The sequence below is a fragment of the Bombina bombina genome, chromosome 11 (genome assembly GCF_027579735.1).
Source record: "Bombina bombina isolate aBomBom1 chromosome 11, aBomBom1.pri, whole genome shotgun sequence".
NCBI classification, from domain to species: domain Eukaryota; kingdom Metazoa; phylum Chordata; class Amphibia; order Anura; family Bombinatoridae; genus Bombina; species Bombina bombina.
Genome location: NC_069509.1, coordinates 28,154,126 through 28,168,822, shown reverse-complemented (window position 1 = coordinate 28,168,822; position 14,697 = coordinate 28,154,126). Strand labels below are relative to the sequence as shown.

General features: G+C 34.5%; 1 protein-coding gene across 2 annotated transcripts in view; it reads left to right on the top strand.

Moving 5' to 3' along the window:
• LOC128642140 (prostasin-like) overlaps positions 1-14,697 on the top strand; it is a 64,875-nt gene that overhangs the window by 46,994 nt on the left and 3,184 nt on the right. The window lies entirely within an intron of this gene.

Genomic DNA, 14,697 nt, shown 5'->3' with positions numbered 1-14,697 from the left:
TAAAAAATTGACACATCAAACATATTTAAAAGTACAGTTACACTCATAATAACGCTATCGAATAAAAATAATAATAAAAAAATGCAATACAATGTTATAAGGGCTCAAAGATATGAGATCTAAGGTGTTAGAATAAAAAGGCTGCAAAGGGCTTTAACATATAGATACAAAAAAATCATCTCTATATATATAAGTGTGCATATGCATTTATGTCTTTATATGTGTATATATGTATTTATGTATTTATATGTGTATATATGTATTTATGTATTTATATGTGTATATATGTATTTATGTCTTTATATGTGTATATATGTATTTATGTCTTTATATGTGTATATATGTATTTATGTGTTTATATGTGTATATATGTATTTATGTCTTTATATGTGTATATATGTATTTATGTATTTATATGTGTATATATGTATTTATGTCTTTATATGTGTATATATGTATTAGCAGACATATATAATAATAACAACTGCCGATTTGGTTAATTCCGAGAGCGTGCGCTGAAAAAGCGCTTTGAGTCCCACTGGCTATATGCAAATTCCTATGTCAAATGAGCATTAGAAATTTGCCTGCACAACAAATCCTCTCTAATCCTAACAGTAAAAATACATCATTTTTAAAATGTCCTGTGTGTAATAAAAGTCAGAGCTTTGACTGCAGACATTGGCCTCTATTTATCAAGCCGTCAACCGCAAATATGCTGGAATTCTGCAGCGTATTTGTGGCAAGCCTAACTCGTCTTAGTTGTCAAAGGCTATAGACCGACAAAAGTAGAATATAGTGACGTAACATACGATCCGCCGCAAGTTCGGCACAATCTGACTACTTTTGCTAGTTATCAAATAACTAGCAGGTACGCTCTGCACTTTTCCTGCCCAGCGTACCTGGTTTTCAATCCGCCGCCCTGGAGGCGGCGGATGCCATAGGAATCAATGGGAGTCTGACAGCAGCGAAAGCTTATGTTCACTGATGCCCGATATCCCATTGATTCCTATGGTCATGTCTACACCTACCACCCTAACATGTACCCCGAGTCTAAACACCCCTAATCTGCCACCCCCTACACCGCCGCAACTAAATAAAGTGTTTAACCCCTACACCGCCGCCACCTACATTATACTTATTAACCCCTAAACCGCCGCTCCCGGACCCCACCGCAACTAAATACAACTAAAGTCTAACCCTAACCCTAACACCCCCCTAACTTAAATATAATTTAAATAAATCTAAATAAAATTACTACAATTAACTAAATTATTCCTATTTAAAACTAAATACCTATAAAATAAACCCTAAGTTAGCTACAATATAACTAATAGTTACATTTTAGCTAGTTTAGGGTTTATTTTTATTTTACAGGCAAGTTTGTATTTATTTTAGCTAGGTAGAATAGTTATTAAATAGTTATTAACTATTTAATAACTACCCAGCTAAAATAAAGAAAAATATACCTGTAAAATAAAAGCTAACCTAAGTTACAATTACACCTAACACTACACTACAATTAAATTAATTAATTAAATAAATTAACTACAATTAACTACAATTAAATACAATTAAATAAAATTAACTAAAGTACAAAAAAACAAACACTAAATTACAGAAAATAATAAAATAATTACAAGAATTTTAAACTAATTACACCTAATCTAGTCCCCCTAATAAAATAAAAAGCCCCCCAAAATAATAAAAAGCCCTACCCTACACTAAATTACAAATAGCCCTTAAAAGGGCCTTTTGCGGGGCATTGCCCCAAAGTAATCAGCTCTTTTACCTGTCAATAGGATTTTTCCTACCTTAATTCCGATTGGCTGATAGAATTCTATCAGCCAATCGGAATCCAAGGGACGTCATCTTGGATGACGTCATTTAAAGGAACGGTCATTCGTCGGGTAGTCGTCGGCCAGGATGGATGCTCCGCGTCGGATGTCTTCAAGATGGAGCCGCTCCTCGTCGGATGGATGAAGATAGAAGATGCCATCTGGATGAAGACTTCTGCCCATCTGGAGGACCTCTTTTGCCCGGATTGGAGGAAGACTTCTGCCCGTCTGGAGGACCACTTTGCCCGGCTTTGTTGAGGAATTAGGCCCAGTTGGGTGAAGACACCTCAAGGTAGGGTGATCTTCAAGGGGTTAGTGTTGGGTTTGGGTGGGTTTTAAAGTAGGGTTGGGTGTGTAGGTGGTGGGTTTTAATGTTGGGGGTATTGTAATTTTTTTTACAGGTAAAAGAGCTATTTACTTTGTGGCAATACCCTGCAAAAGGCCCTTTCAAGGGCTATTTGAAATTTAGTATAGGGTAGGGCTTTTTTTTTATTTGGGGGGGGCTTTTTTTATTTTATTAGGGGGATTAGATTAGGTGTAATTAGTTTAAAATTCTTGTAATTATTTTTTTATTTTCTGTAATTTAGTGTTTGTTTTTTTTGTACTTTAGTTAATTTTATTTAATTGTAGTTAATTTATTTAATTAATTTAATTGTAGTGTAGTGTTAGGTGTTAGTGTAACTTAGGTTAGGTTTTATTTTGCAGGTAAATTTGTCTTTATTTTAGCTAGGTAGTTATTAAATAGTTAATAACTATTTAATAACGATTGTACCTAGTTAAAATAAATACAAACTTGCCTGTAAAATAAAAATAAGATACAATGTAACTATTAGTTATATTGTAGCTATCTTATGGTTTATTTTATAGGTAAGTATTTAGTTTTAAATAGGAATAATTTAGTTAATTATAGGAATATTTATTTAGATTTATTTAAATTATATTTAAGTTAGGGGGTGTTAGGGTTAGACTTAGACTTAGATTTAGGGGTTAATAAATTTAATATAGTGGCGGCGGTGTAGGTGGGGGTAGATTAGGGGTTAATAAATATAATGTAGGTGGCGGTGGGCTCCGGGAGCGGCGGTTTAGGGGTTAAATACTTTGTTTAGTTGCAGCAGGGTCCGGGAGTGGAAGGATAGGGGTTAATAACTTTATGTAGGTGGCAGTGGTATAGGGGGTGGCAGATCAGGGGTTAATATGTATAATGTAGGTGACGGTGGGCTCCAGGAGCGGCGGTTTAGGGGTTAATAACTTTATTTAGTTGCGGGGGGCTCCGGGAGTGGCGGTTTAGGGGTTAATAAATTTATTTAGTTGCGGGGGGCTCCGGGAGCGGCGGTTTAGTGGTTAATAACTTAATGTAGTTACGGGGGGCTCCTGGAGCAGCGGTATAGGGGGTAAAACAGTATAGTATAGTGTGGGTGTATATTGACAGGGTAGCAATAAAGCTGTAAAAAAGCCGAATAGCAGCGAGATCGATTGACTGTTAGTTAACAACAGTCCGCTGCTCATCGCACCGTACTTGGTGCGCGGCTTTTTGACAGCTTTTTTGATAATTTTGGAGAACGTATTCAAGTCCGCGGCAGCGATGTTAGGCGAACTTAGGTGAGCGTATTGGGGCCGTCGAATGCAGGTAAGTTGACTGCTTAATAACTAGAGGCCATTGGCTCTGTAAGATTGATGAGACTGGGACAGGCTGAAGAATGGCAAGACAAGCAGAGAGAGCACTTCAGCTAAACTTCTCACAGCGTGTAGTGAGCATATCAGGAAGACTACGTACTTGTAACAACACAGACATCATTTGACCTGAAATTCTTACCTCTGTATTTGTGCAGACAGCGTATGTATTTCTGCAGTGAGAATGTTTTGTTGCAAGTACGTAGTCCTCCTGATATGCTCACTACTACACGCTGTAAGAAGTTTAGCTGAAGTGATCTCTCTGGTTGTCTTGCCGTTCTCAGTCTCATAAATCTTACAGAGCTGATGTCTGCAGTCAAAGCTCTGACTTTTATTACACATAGGAATGTTTAGCAGGCAATGCAGGGCAGCCACGGCATCTGAGCAAGTAAACAGCTATACAATGTCAGGCACAGCTCATCAGGCAGCTTGTTGCAAAAGCTTTAGTTGAGGAGAGCACATGCACAATGCACTGAGGGGGAGTAACAGCAGACTGGCCGTGCGGCCAGAACATTTTCTAAGGGGTTTAGGCAAAGTGCATTGTATACAGACATTTCAAAAAAATATTTCTAAATACAGAGCATCATTAAAACAGAATGTTCAGCACCACTATACTCAACTATTCCTGCTATTGTGTTTAAAAATTGAACGCTTTTTGGGTAAACTGTCCCTTTAATGTCTACACCGTTGGCAACAAAAGTGAGTATACCCCTAAGTGTAAATGTCCAAATTGGGCCCAAAGTGTCAATATTTTGTGTGGTCACCATTATTTTCCAGCACTGCCCTCTTGGGCATGGAGTTCACCAGAGCTTCACAGGTTGCCACTGGAGTCCTCTTGCACTCCTCCATCACAACATCATGGAGCTGGTGGATGTCAGAGACCTTGTGCTCCCCCACCTTCTGTTTTAGGATGCCCCACAGATGCTCAATAGGGTTTAGGTCTGGAGACATGCTTGGCCAGTCCATCACCTTTACCCTCAGCTTCTTTAGCAAGGCAATGGTCGACATGGAGGTGTGTTTGGGGTCTTTATCATGTTGGAATACTGCTTTGCCACCCAGTCTCTGAATGGAGGATGCTCTGCTTAAGTATGTCACAGTACATGTTGGCATTCATGGTTCCCTCAATGAACTGTAGCTCCCCAGTGCCCGCAAGGCCGCAGCACTCATGCAGGTCCAGACCATGACACTCCCACCACCATGCTTGACTGTAGGCAAGACACCCTTGTCTTTGTACTCCTCCCCTGGTTGCCACCACATATGTTTGACACCATCTGAACCAAATAAGCTTATCTTGGTCTTATCGGACCACAGTAAAAGAAAAAAGAGGAGCGTTGAAAACACGGATAAAATTTAATCTAAATGAACATAGACAACGTAACATATATTAGTAAGACTCACACATAATACATACAAGAATGCAATGCATATAGTAATAATATATAAAAATGATATAAAATGGGACGTTTCCCTTTATCAATAATAAAAGAGGTTAAAATAAATATTAGCCAGAATCAATAATAGAAGCCAGTATCAATAGTAGAAACCCAGGCTGATATAGTCTCTAGACACAATTAAATATATATATTCTGAGCAATACATATATTGCCAAACAACCACCAATAGGGAGGGGGCAAGCGCTTAATAGCACACGGACAACAAAGTCCCGATTTGTCACAACAAGGACCGCCAAAGGTAAAGTACCTTTAACATCAGATAGACCACTTGTGGAGGTGCTTGTACTGCAGTTCGTTTTTGCGGTTCCTCTCAGCGGCTCCATCCGCATCCAGGAGGACAACCTGTTACGACTACTGCAGTGTGTAGATCACGTGACTCTGTTTTCATCAAGTATAGCGATTATGGCCAATTTTTCCAATATCGGACCACAGGACATGGTTCCAGTAATCCATGTCCTTAGTCTACTTGTCTTCAGCAAACTGTTTGCGGGCTTTCTTGTGCATCATCTTTAGAAGAGGCTTCCTTCTGGGATGACAGCCATGCAGACCGATTTGATGCAGTGTGCAGCGTATGGTCTGAGCACTGACAGGCTGACCCCCCACCCCTTCAACATCTGCAGCAATGCTGGCAGCACTCATACGTCTATTTCCCAAAGACAACCTCTGGATCTGACGCTGAGCACGTGCACTCAACATCTTTGGTCGACCATGGCGAGGCCTGTTCTGAGTGGAACCTGACCTGTGAAACCGCTGTATAGTCTTGCCCACTGTGCTGCAGCTCAGTTTCAGGGTCTTGGGAATCTTCTTATAGCCTAGGCCATCTTTATGTAGAGCAACAATTCTTTTTGTTCAAATCATCAGAGAGTTCTTTGCCATGAGGTGCCATGTTGAACTTCCAGTGACCAGTATGACAGAGTGTGAGAGCGATAACACCAAATTTAACACACCTGCTCCCCATTCACACCTGAGACCTTGTAACACTAATGAGTCACATGACACCGGGGAGGGAAAATTTCCACTTAGGGGTGTACTCACTTTTGTTCCCAACGGTTTAGACATTTATGGCTGTGTGTTGAGTTATTTTGAGGGGACAGCAAATTTACACTGTTATACAGGCTGTACACTCACTACTTTACATTGTAGCAAAGTGTCATTTCTTCAGTGTTGTCACATGAAAAGATATAATAAAATATTTACAAAAATGTGAGGGGTGTACTCACTTTTGTGAGATACTGTGTATATATATATATATATATATATATATATATATATATATATATATATATATATATATATATATATGTGTGCATTGGAGCCCTTTTTAGAAATAGTATTTATGTTATTACCCACATTCTTGCATTTTGTATTATTATACATTTGTTCTATATCATTCAACACTAGGGGGCCGATTTATCAATGTCTGTCCGACATGATACAATGTAGCGTATCATAAAAAAAGAAGGTTGATTCAATACTGAGATTGAAACGTGTACACGTATTAGCACTCACATCTGAGAAAGTGTGGCTATGAATTTAGAACATATAGTTCCAAAGGGGGACGGTCTATGCCGTAAAGTTAAAATATAACCTTTATTAGGATTACTTTAAAAAGACTTCCACAAGACAAACACAAACATATATAAATAAAAACGCAAAATGTTGAAGAGGATACTGTATGCAGGGTATAGGAGCTAAACGAAGTTGTATGCGCTGAGAAATATCTCTGGACCTTATCTCTAGATTAAATATCTCTAGATTAAAGTATTCCTGGTCCCGGGGATATTTCCTTATTAAAGCTGCTTAAGTATATAATATAATGCTTGTAAATACAATTATATATGCTTTTTCCTCACTAGGGTACTTCTATTATTCGTGGTCACAGGAATATTCTTAAAATAAGTTTATTCTGTAATATAGTACCTATAGATATAAATGTATGTGCTTCTTGGGCATGCACATTTAGTTCATAACATTGGTGCTATCAATAGAATGATAGCTGTATTTCAAAGGCTGATAATGTCCTTAATTCTAATGATCCAGTTTTATGGTCATTGAATTTCTCCTTTAGTTAATAGAGCAGGATTTATAATTCAAATTGAGGGTGTGAAATAGTGGCCGTTATTGACTTTGGTCACACTCTGTTATAGAGTCCACTCTCACTTCTTTATATTCTTAAGGGCATTTATACCATATAGTACTTATTTCAAGTTAGGTGATATAGGTATATTATTATTGATACCTGATGCTTGTTATTGTTGATACTTGTAAGTCATTAATTTCTAGACATACAGTTGATATCATGAACTTATTATTACCTTAAATTTTAACGGTGAATTTAACTATGTTCTAAATAAAAATAAGGTAATAAATTGAATTGCATAACTAAATGGTATGCCCCAATAGTATTGGATGTAAGAACTCCAGTGTATTAACATGTACGTATTGCTATTTCAGGGCTGTATGTAATGTTCATGCATTGATACAAATGTTGCCATTTAAACGTAGCGGTTATGCGAGTCCACACAGTGTGGATTTATACACAAGTTATTGGGTTATGTTTTGCTGAGGATATTTGACACAAATCCCCAGGTACTTTGTACCAACAGTATGGAGTAATTAAATACTATTAGTATTTCACGCTGTTATTATCCAATGCGCTGCTATTAACTTATAATTCTATGTAACTAGCCTTTAATCTTATAGTACAATCATTTGTCTTCCATTCATGCTCAAATGCCCAAGAGCTGCACTAAAACAGCATCGATTAATTAAATCCTACTAGCACAGCTTGCTATTGTTGTGCAACAAACTACAGTTAGCTTTTAGTTTATATAGCTAGTTCAATAACTTCATTTGTGTGGCGGTCCACCTTACATTCATGCACTTGGCGCTTAGCCGTTCTATATTGTATAGGTGTGATTTGGTCACTATGGTAGTTTTCTAATGAACTTTGCTATAAGGATTTTCTATAAATTACAATACACATTACTTCCACCATTCATTCATATAACGTGGTTATTCACCATTCGCAATTATAACGCTATGGTTCTAATAATGTGAATAAGTGCTATATCCTAATTTCAACATTGGCAATTTAAAAGTTTGGCTTAAAGCCTAACAACAGATCAATGCCCAATGTAGCGTATCATGTCCGACAGACATTGCTGAATGCTGACATCATACACTGTCGGCATTTAACATTGCACAAGCAGTTCACCAGAACTGCTTGGGATTCACGGTCAATCGGCCACTAACAGGGGGTGTCAATCAGCCCGATCGTATAGGATCGGGCGGATTGCAGACCACAGCCTCAGAGGCGAGAAGGCTTGCGCTGAAACAGGGGCATCCAGCTCCATTCAGAGCTTGATAATTTGGCCCCTAGATCACAACATATGTTTTTTTTCTAATTTATGTATTTCTAGAAATAAACAAACTTTTATTAAACAGTCCCAATGTTTTAAATTTTAAAGTCCCAAAATATGAATAATGGGGATAGGGAGAAGTACTCCTAAAAAAGAGCTGATTATCAAAACAGAGCTAGAAATATAAATATGTCAAAATACACTATTTAAAGGGACAGTCAAGTCCAAAAAAAACTTTCATGATTTAAATAGGGAATGTAATTTTAAACAACTTTCCAATTTACTTGTATCACCAATTTTTCTTTGTTCTCTTGGTATTCTTAGTGGAAAGCTAAATCTAGGAGCTTCATATGCTAATTTTTTTAGACCTTGAAGACTGCCTCTAATCATAATGCATTTTGACCACTAGAGGGCATTAGTTCATGTGTTTCATATAGATAACATTGAGCTCATGCACGTGAAGTTACCCTGGAGTGAGCACTGATTGGCTAAAATGCAAGTCTGTCAAAAGAACTGAAATAAGGGGGCAGTCTGCAGAGGCTTAGATATAAGGTAATTACAGAGGTAAAAAGTGTATTATTATAACTGTGTTGTTTATGCAAAGCTGGGGAATGGATAATAAATTATGGGTAAAAAAATTATCTTTCTTTTTAAACAACAAAAATTCTGGTGTTGACTGTCCCTTTAATAAAAGAAGTAGTAATACAAGAAATGTGTAAAAAATATATGAAAAATGTCTCTGAAAAGGAAGCAAACCAAATACAGTACAGATGACAAACAATCTATAAGAGATGAGTATAAGATGCGGGCATCAAACTAATGCGCATAAAAGAAATATAAAAACATACAATATTATCCACTGAGCAGAAGTAAAAGTTATTACGTCTAGCTGGAAATGTAAGTTTTTATATTTGTTTTATGCGCATTAGGTTTTGGAAGAGACCTTTATGTGGTACCTGGGCTTGTCCCATTTGGCCAGATGCGGTAACTAACCTTTCCATTTTTGCTTTTAAATCTTAGCTGAGAGCTTGTAAGTGAGTGCTGGACTTTCTCTGTGTGTTATATATACTGTATATATATTTAAAGTGAATGTAAAGTTTCATGAGTGAGTGCCCGGTTTTTAAAAATACTATTAAAAACAGGAGCATTTTCATTCATTAAACTTTACATTGCAGCGGTTTTTTTAAAAATACCTTTATGTTTAGCAAACACAGACCGCGATGCCCGCAGCTCCTCTGTACGTACCTCAGATATGACTAAACCATCTTCCTCCAATAATGGCGTGCACCCCAGAGCATCCATCTCGCGAGGCCACGCCGTGATTGGAGGAAGACGGTTTAGTCATATCTGAGGTACGTACAGAGGAGCTGAGGGCATCGCGGTCTGTGTTTGCTAAACAAAAAGGTATTTAAAAAAAAAACGCTGCAATGTAAAGTTTAATGAATGAAAGTGCCCCTGTTTTTATTAGTATTTTTAAAAACCGGGCACTCATTCATGAAATTTTACATTCAATTTAAGAATAAATAGAACGTATTCTTCTAGATGAAAAATAATGGAATGTGAAATATTAATATTTTCATGTCAGGTTAGAGCACTTGAAAATGGGATCTGGTTTGCGCACGAGTAAGGTCTACTTTTCCTGCTCCATTGAAGTTTTTTGGGGAATACGATAATGCGACTGTTGGGTTAGCGCTTGTGCGAAAACCTTTTACTTTCAACTTGTAATACGAGCACTACATGATGCGGGTAAAAAGCTTACTTCTAGCGGAGCTAATGCGCGAGCAGGTACGATAAATAGTTCTCCACTAGCCCTATAGCGGCTGGTGACAGTTAAATGTAGTAAAGCAGAGTATTCTGCACCTCCCCTGCATATGTGCCCTATGATTTGAGACATTAAGGACCAGATTGCAAGTGGAGTGTTATTTACTGCTTCCGCTTAACGCGTCTGGTTGCGCTTGAACTACAATTTTAAAAGTAAACTGTTTTCGCTTGTGCGCTAACCCGACGAGTGTAAAAAGCCGAACTTACAATATCATGCACCGGTACCCCATAGAATTCAATGGAAAAAAAGAAATCTAAAAAAACCCAACCTACTCGCACGCAAACCCGATCACATTTTCTCAAGTGCGCTAACCCGACATGAAAATACAAATATTTCACATTCCAATGTTCTTCACATAGCAGAATATGTTCTATTTATTCATAAATACAGATTTCTATATATATCTGATAGTACATTTGTAAAATATATATCTATACCTATATTTATACATGATTATATATAGGAATAGATATATACAGATATATATATATATATATATATATTGTATATATATATATATATATATATATATATATATATATATATATATATATATATATATAGGAATATCTAATTAAAAAACAGAACTTATTCTGCTATGTGCAGAAGATAGGAATGTGAAATATTTACAGTAAATACACACTATAACACTTTATTAAATATGAATATTGCATAAATATGCTTTTACATGTTTTCATCTACTTAACTGCAAAGGGCTCCAATGCACTTATATATATGTCTATAAATGTGTACATATATATTTATGTGTTTATATATGTATATATGTCTGTATACACATATATAAATACATATGTTCACACATATAAACATATATATATATATTTCCATACATAAAAATCTTTAGACATGTATATGTATATATATCAATCTTAAAGCACTTTGCAGACTTTTTTGTTTTAACACCTGAGATCTCATATCTATGAGCCCTTATAACTTTTTAGTGCAATTTTGTTTTTAAATAATTTTTATTAGATGGTGTTATTATGAGTGCGACTGTACTGTGTAATTTATATTTATTAGATAGTGTTATTATGAGTGTAACGGTACTGTGTAATGTATATTTATTAGATAGTGTTATTATGTGCGTAACTGTACTGTGTAATGTATATTTATTAGACAGTGTTATTATAAGTCTAACTGTACTGTGTAAGGTATATTTATTAGATATTGTTATTATGAGTGTAACTGTACTGTGTAATGTATATTTATTAGATAGTGTTATTATAAGTGTAACTGCACTGTGTAATGTATATTTATTAGATAGTGTTATTATGAGTGTAACTGTACTGTGTAATGTATATTTATTAGATAGTGTTATTATAAGTGTAACTGTACTGTGTAATGTATATTTATTAGATAGTGTCATTATGAGTGTAACTGTACTGTGTAATGTATATTTATTAGATAGTGTTATTATGTGTGTAACTGTACTGTGTAATGTATATTTATTAGATAGTGGTATTATGAGTGTAACTGTACTGTGTAATGTATATTTATTAGATAGTGTTATTATGTGTGTAACTGTACTGTGTAATGTATATTTATTAGATGGTGTTATTATGTGTGTAACTGTACTGTGTAATGTATATTTATTAGATAGTGTTATTATGTGCGTAACTGTACTGTGTAATGTATATTTATTAGATAGTGTTATTATGTGCGTAACTGTACTGTGTACTGTATATTTATTAGATAGTGTTATTATTTGTGTAACTGTACTGTGTAATGTATATTTATTAGATAGTGTTATTATGTGTGTAACTGTACTGTGTAATGTATATTTATTAGATAGTGTTATTATAAGTGTAACTGTACTGTGTAATGTATATTTATTAGACAGTGTTAATATGTGTGTAACTGTACTGTGTAATGTATATTTATTAGATAGTGTTATTATGTGTGTAACTGTACTGTGTAAGGTATATTTATTAGATAGTGTTATTATGAGCGTAACTGTACTGTGTAATGTATATTTATTAGATAGTGTTATTATGTGCATAACTGTACTGTGTAATGTATATTTATTAGATAGTGTTATTATGTGCATAACTGTACTGTGTAATGTATATTTATTAGATAGTGTTATTATGTGCATAACTGTACTGTGTAATGTATATTTATTGGTGCTCTGACAAAATGCAGAAAGACATTTGGCAGAAGGACATTTGGCAGACGGACATTTGGCAGACGGACATTTGGCTGACAGACAGAAAGCTAAAGAATGTTCCGATTTCGGCCGAGGGCAGATACGTTCCAGAGTGCTCTGTTCTAATCAGAGCCTCGGGCGCCGCAACTGCCTCTGGGAACCTTACCATGGGTCCTAGGCCGCACGTTTTGTAATTCTCTGTCTGGGAAACTATCTATCTATCAAATCTATCTATTTATCTATCAAATCTATCTATCTATCGTATCTATCAAATGTATCTATTGCATCTATTGATCTATCTATCTAATCTATGTATCTATCTATCAAATCTATCTATCTCGTGGCCGGACTGTTATGTGACAGCCACTTGTGTTTCGGCCAAATGTCCGTCGGCCAAATGTCCGTCGGCCAAGTGTCCGTCGGCCAAGTGTCTGTCGGCTAAAAGTCCGGCCACGATATTTATTAGATAGTGTTATTATGTGTGTAACTGTACTGTGTAATGTATATTTATTAGATAGTGTTATTATGTGTGTAACTATACTGTGTAATGTATATTTATTAGATAGTGTTATTATGTGTGTAACTGTACTGTGTAATGTATATTTATTAGACAGTGTTATTATGTGTGTAACTGTACTGTGTAAGGTATATTTATTAGATAGTGTTATTATGTGTGTAACTGTACTGTGTAATGTATATTTATTAGACAGTGTTATTATGTGTGTAACTGTACTCTGCAATGTATATTTATTAGATAGTGTTATTATGAGTGTAACTGTACTGTGTAATGTATTAGATAGTGTTAATATGTGTGTAACTGTACTGTGTAATGTATATTTATTAGATGGTGTTATTATGAGTGTAACTGTACTGTGTAAGGTATATTTATTAGATAGTGTTAATATGTGTGTAACTGTACTGTGTAAGGTATATTTATTAGATAGTGTTAATATGTGTGTAACTGTACTGTGTAATGTATATTTATTAGACAGTGTTATTATGTGTGTAACTGTACTGTGTAATGTATATTTATTAGATAGTATTATTATGAGTAACTCTACTGTGTAATGTATATTTATTAGATAGTGTTATTATAAGTGTAACTTTACTGTGTAATGTATATTTATTAGACAGTGTTAATATGTGTGTAACTGTACTGTGTAATGTATATTTATTAGATAGTGTTATTATGTGTAACTGTACTGTGTAATGTATATTTATTAGACAGTGTTAATATGTGTGTAACTGTACTGTGTAATGTATATTTATTAGACAGTGTTATTATGTGTGTAATTGTACTGTGTAATGTATATTTATTAGATAGTGTTATTATGAGTAACTCTACTGTGTAATGTATATTTATTAGATAGTGTTATTATAAGTGTAACTGTACTGTGTAATGTATATTTATTAGACAGTGTTAATATGTGTGTAACTGTACTGTGTAATGTATATTTATTAGATAGTGTTATTATGTGTAACTCTACTGTGTAATGTATATTTATTAGATAGTGTTATTATAAGTGTAACTGTACTGTGTAATGTATATTTATTAGACAGTGTTAATATAAGTGTAACTCTACTGTGTAATGTATATTTATTAGACAGTGTTAATATAAGTGTAACTGTACTGTGTAATGTATATTTATTAGACAGTGTTAATATAAGTGTAACTCTACTGTGTAATGTATATTTATTAGATAGTGTTATTATAAGTGTAACTGTACTGTGTAATGTATATTTATTAGACAGTGTTAATATAAGTGTAACTGTACTGTGTAATGTATATTTATTAGACAGTGTTAATATAAGTGTAACTCTACTGTGTAATGTATATTTATTAGACAGTGTTAATATAAGTGTAACTCTACTGTGTAATGTATATTTATTAGATAGTGTTATTATAAGTGTAACTATACTGTGTAATGTATATTTATTAGATATTGTTATTATGTGTGTAACTGTACTATGTAATGTATATTTATTAGATAGTGTTATTATGTGTGTAACTATACTGTGTAATGTATATTTATTAGATAGTGTTATTATAAGTGTAACTGTACTGTGTAATGTATATTTATTAGACAGTGTTAATATAAGTGTAACTGTACTGTGTAATGTATATTTATTAGATAGTGTTATTATGTGTAACTGTACTGTGTAATGTATATTTATTAGATAGTGTTATTATAAGTGTAACTGTACTGTGTAATGTATATTTATTAGACAGTGTTAATATAAGTGTAACTGTACTGTGTAATGTATATTTATTAGATAGTGTTATTATGAGTGTAACTGTACTGTGTAATGTATATTTATTAGACAGTGTTATTATGTGTGTAACTGTACTGTGTAATGCATATTTATTAGATAGTGTTATTATGAG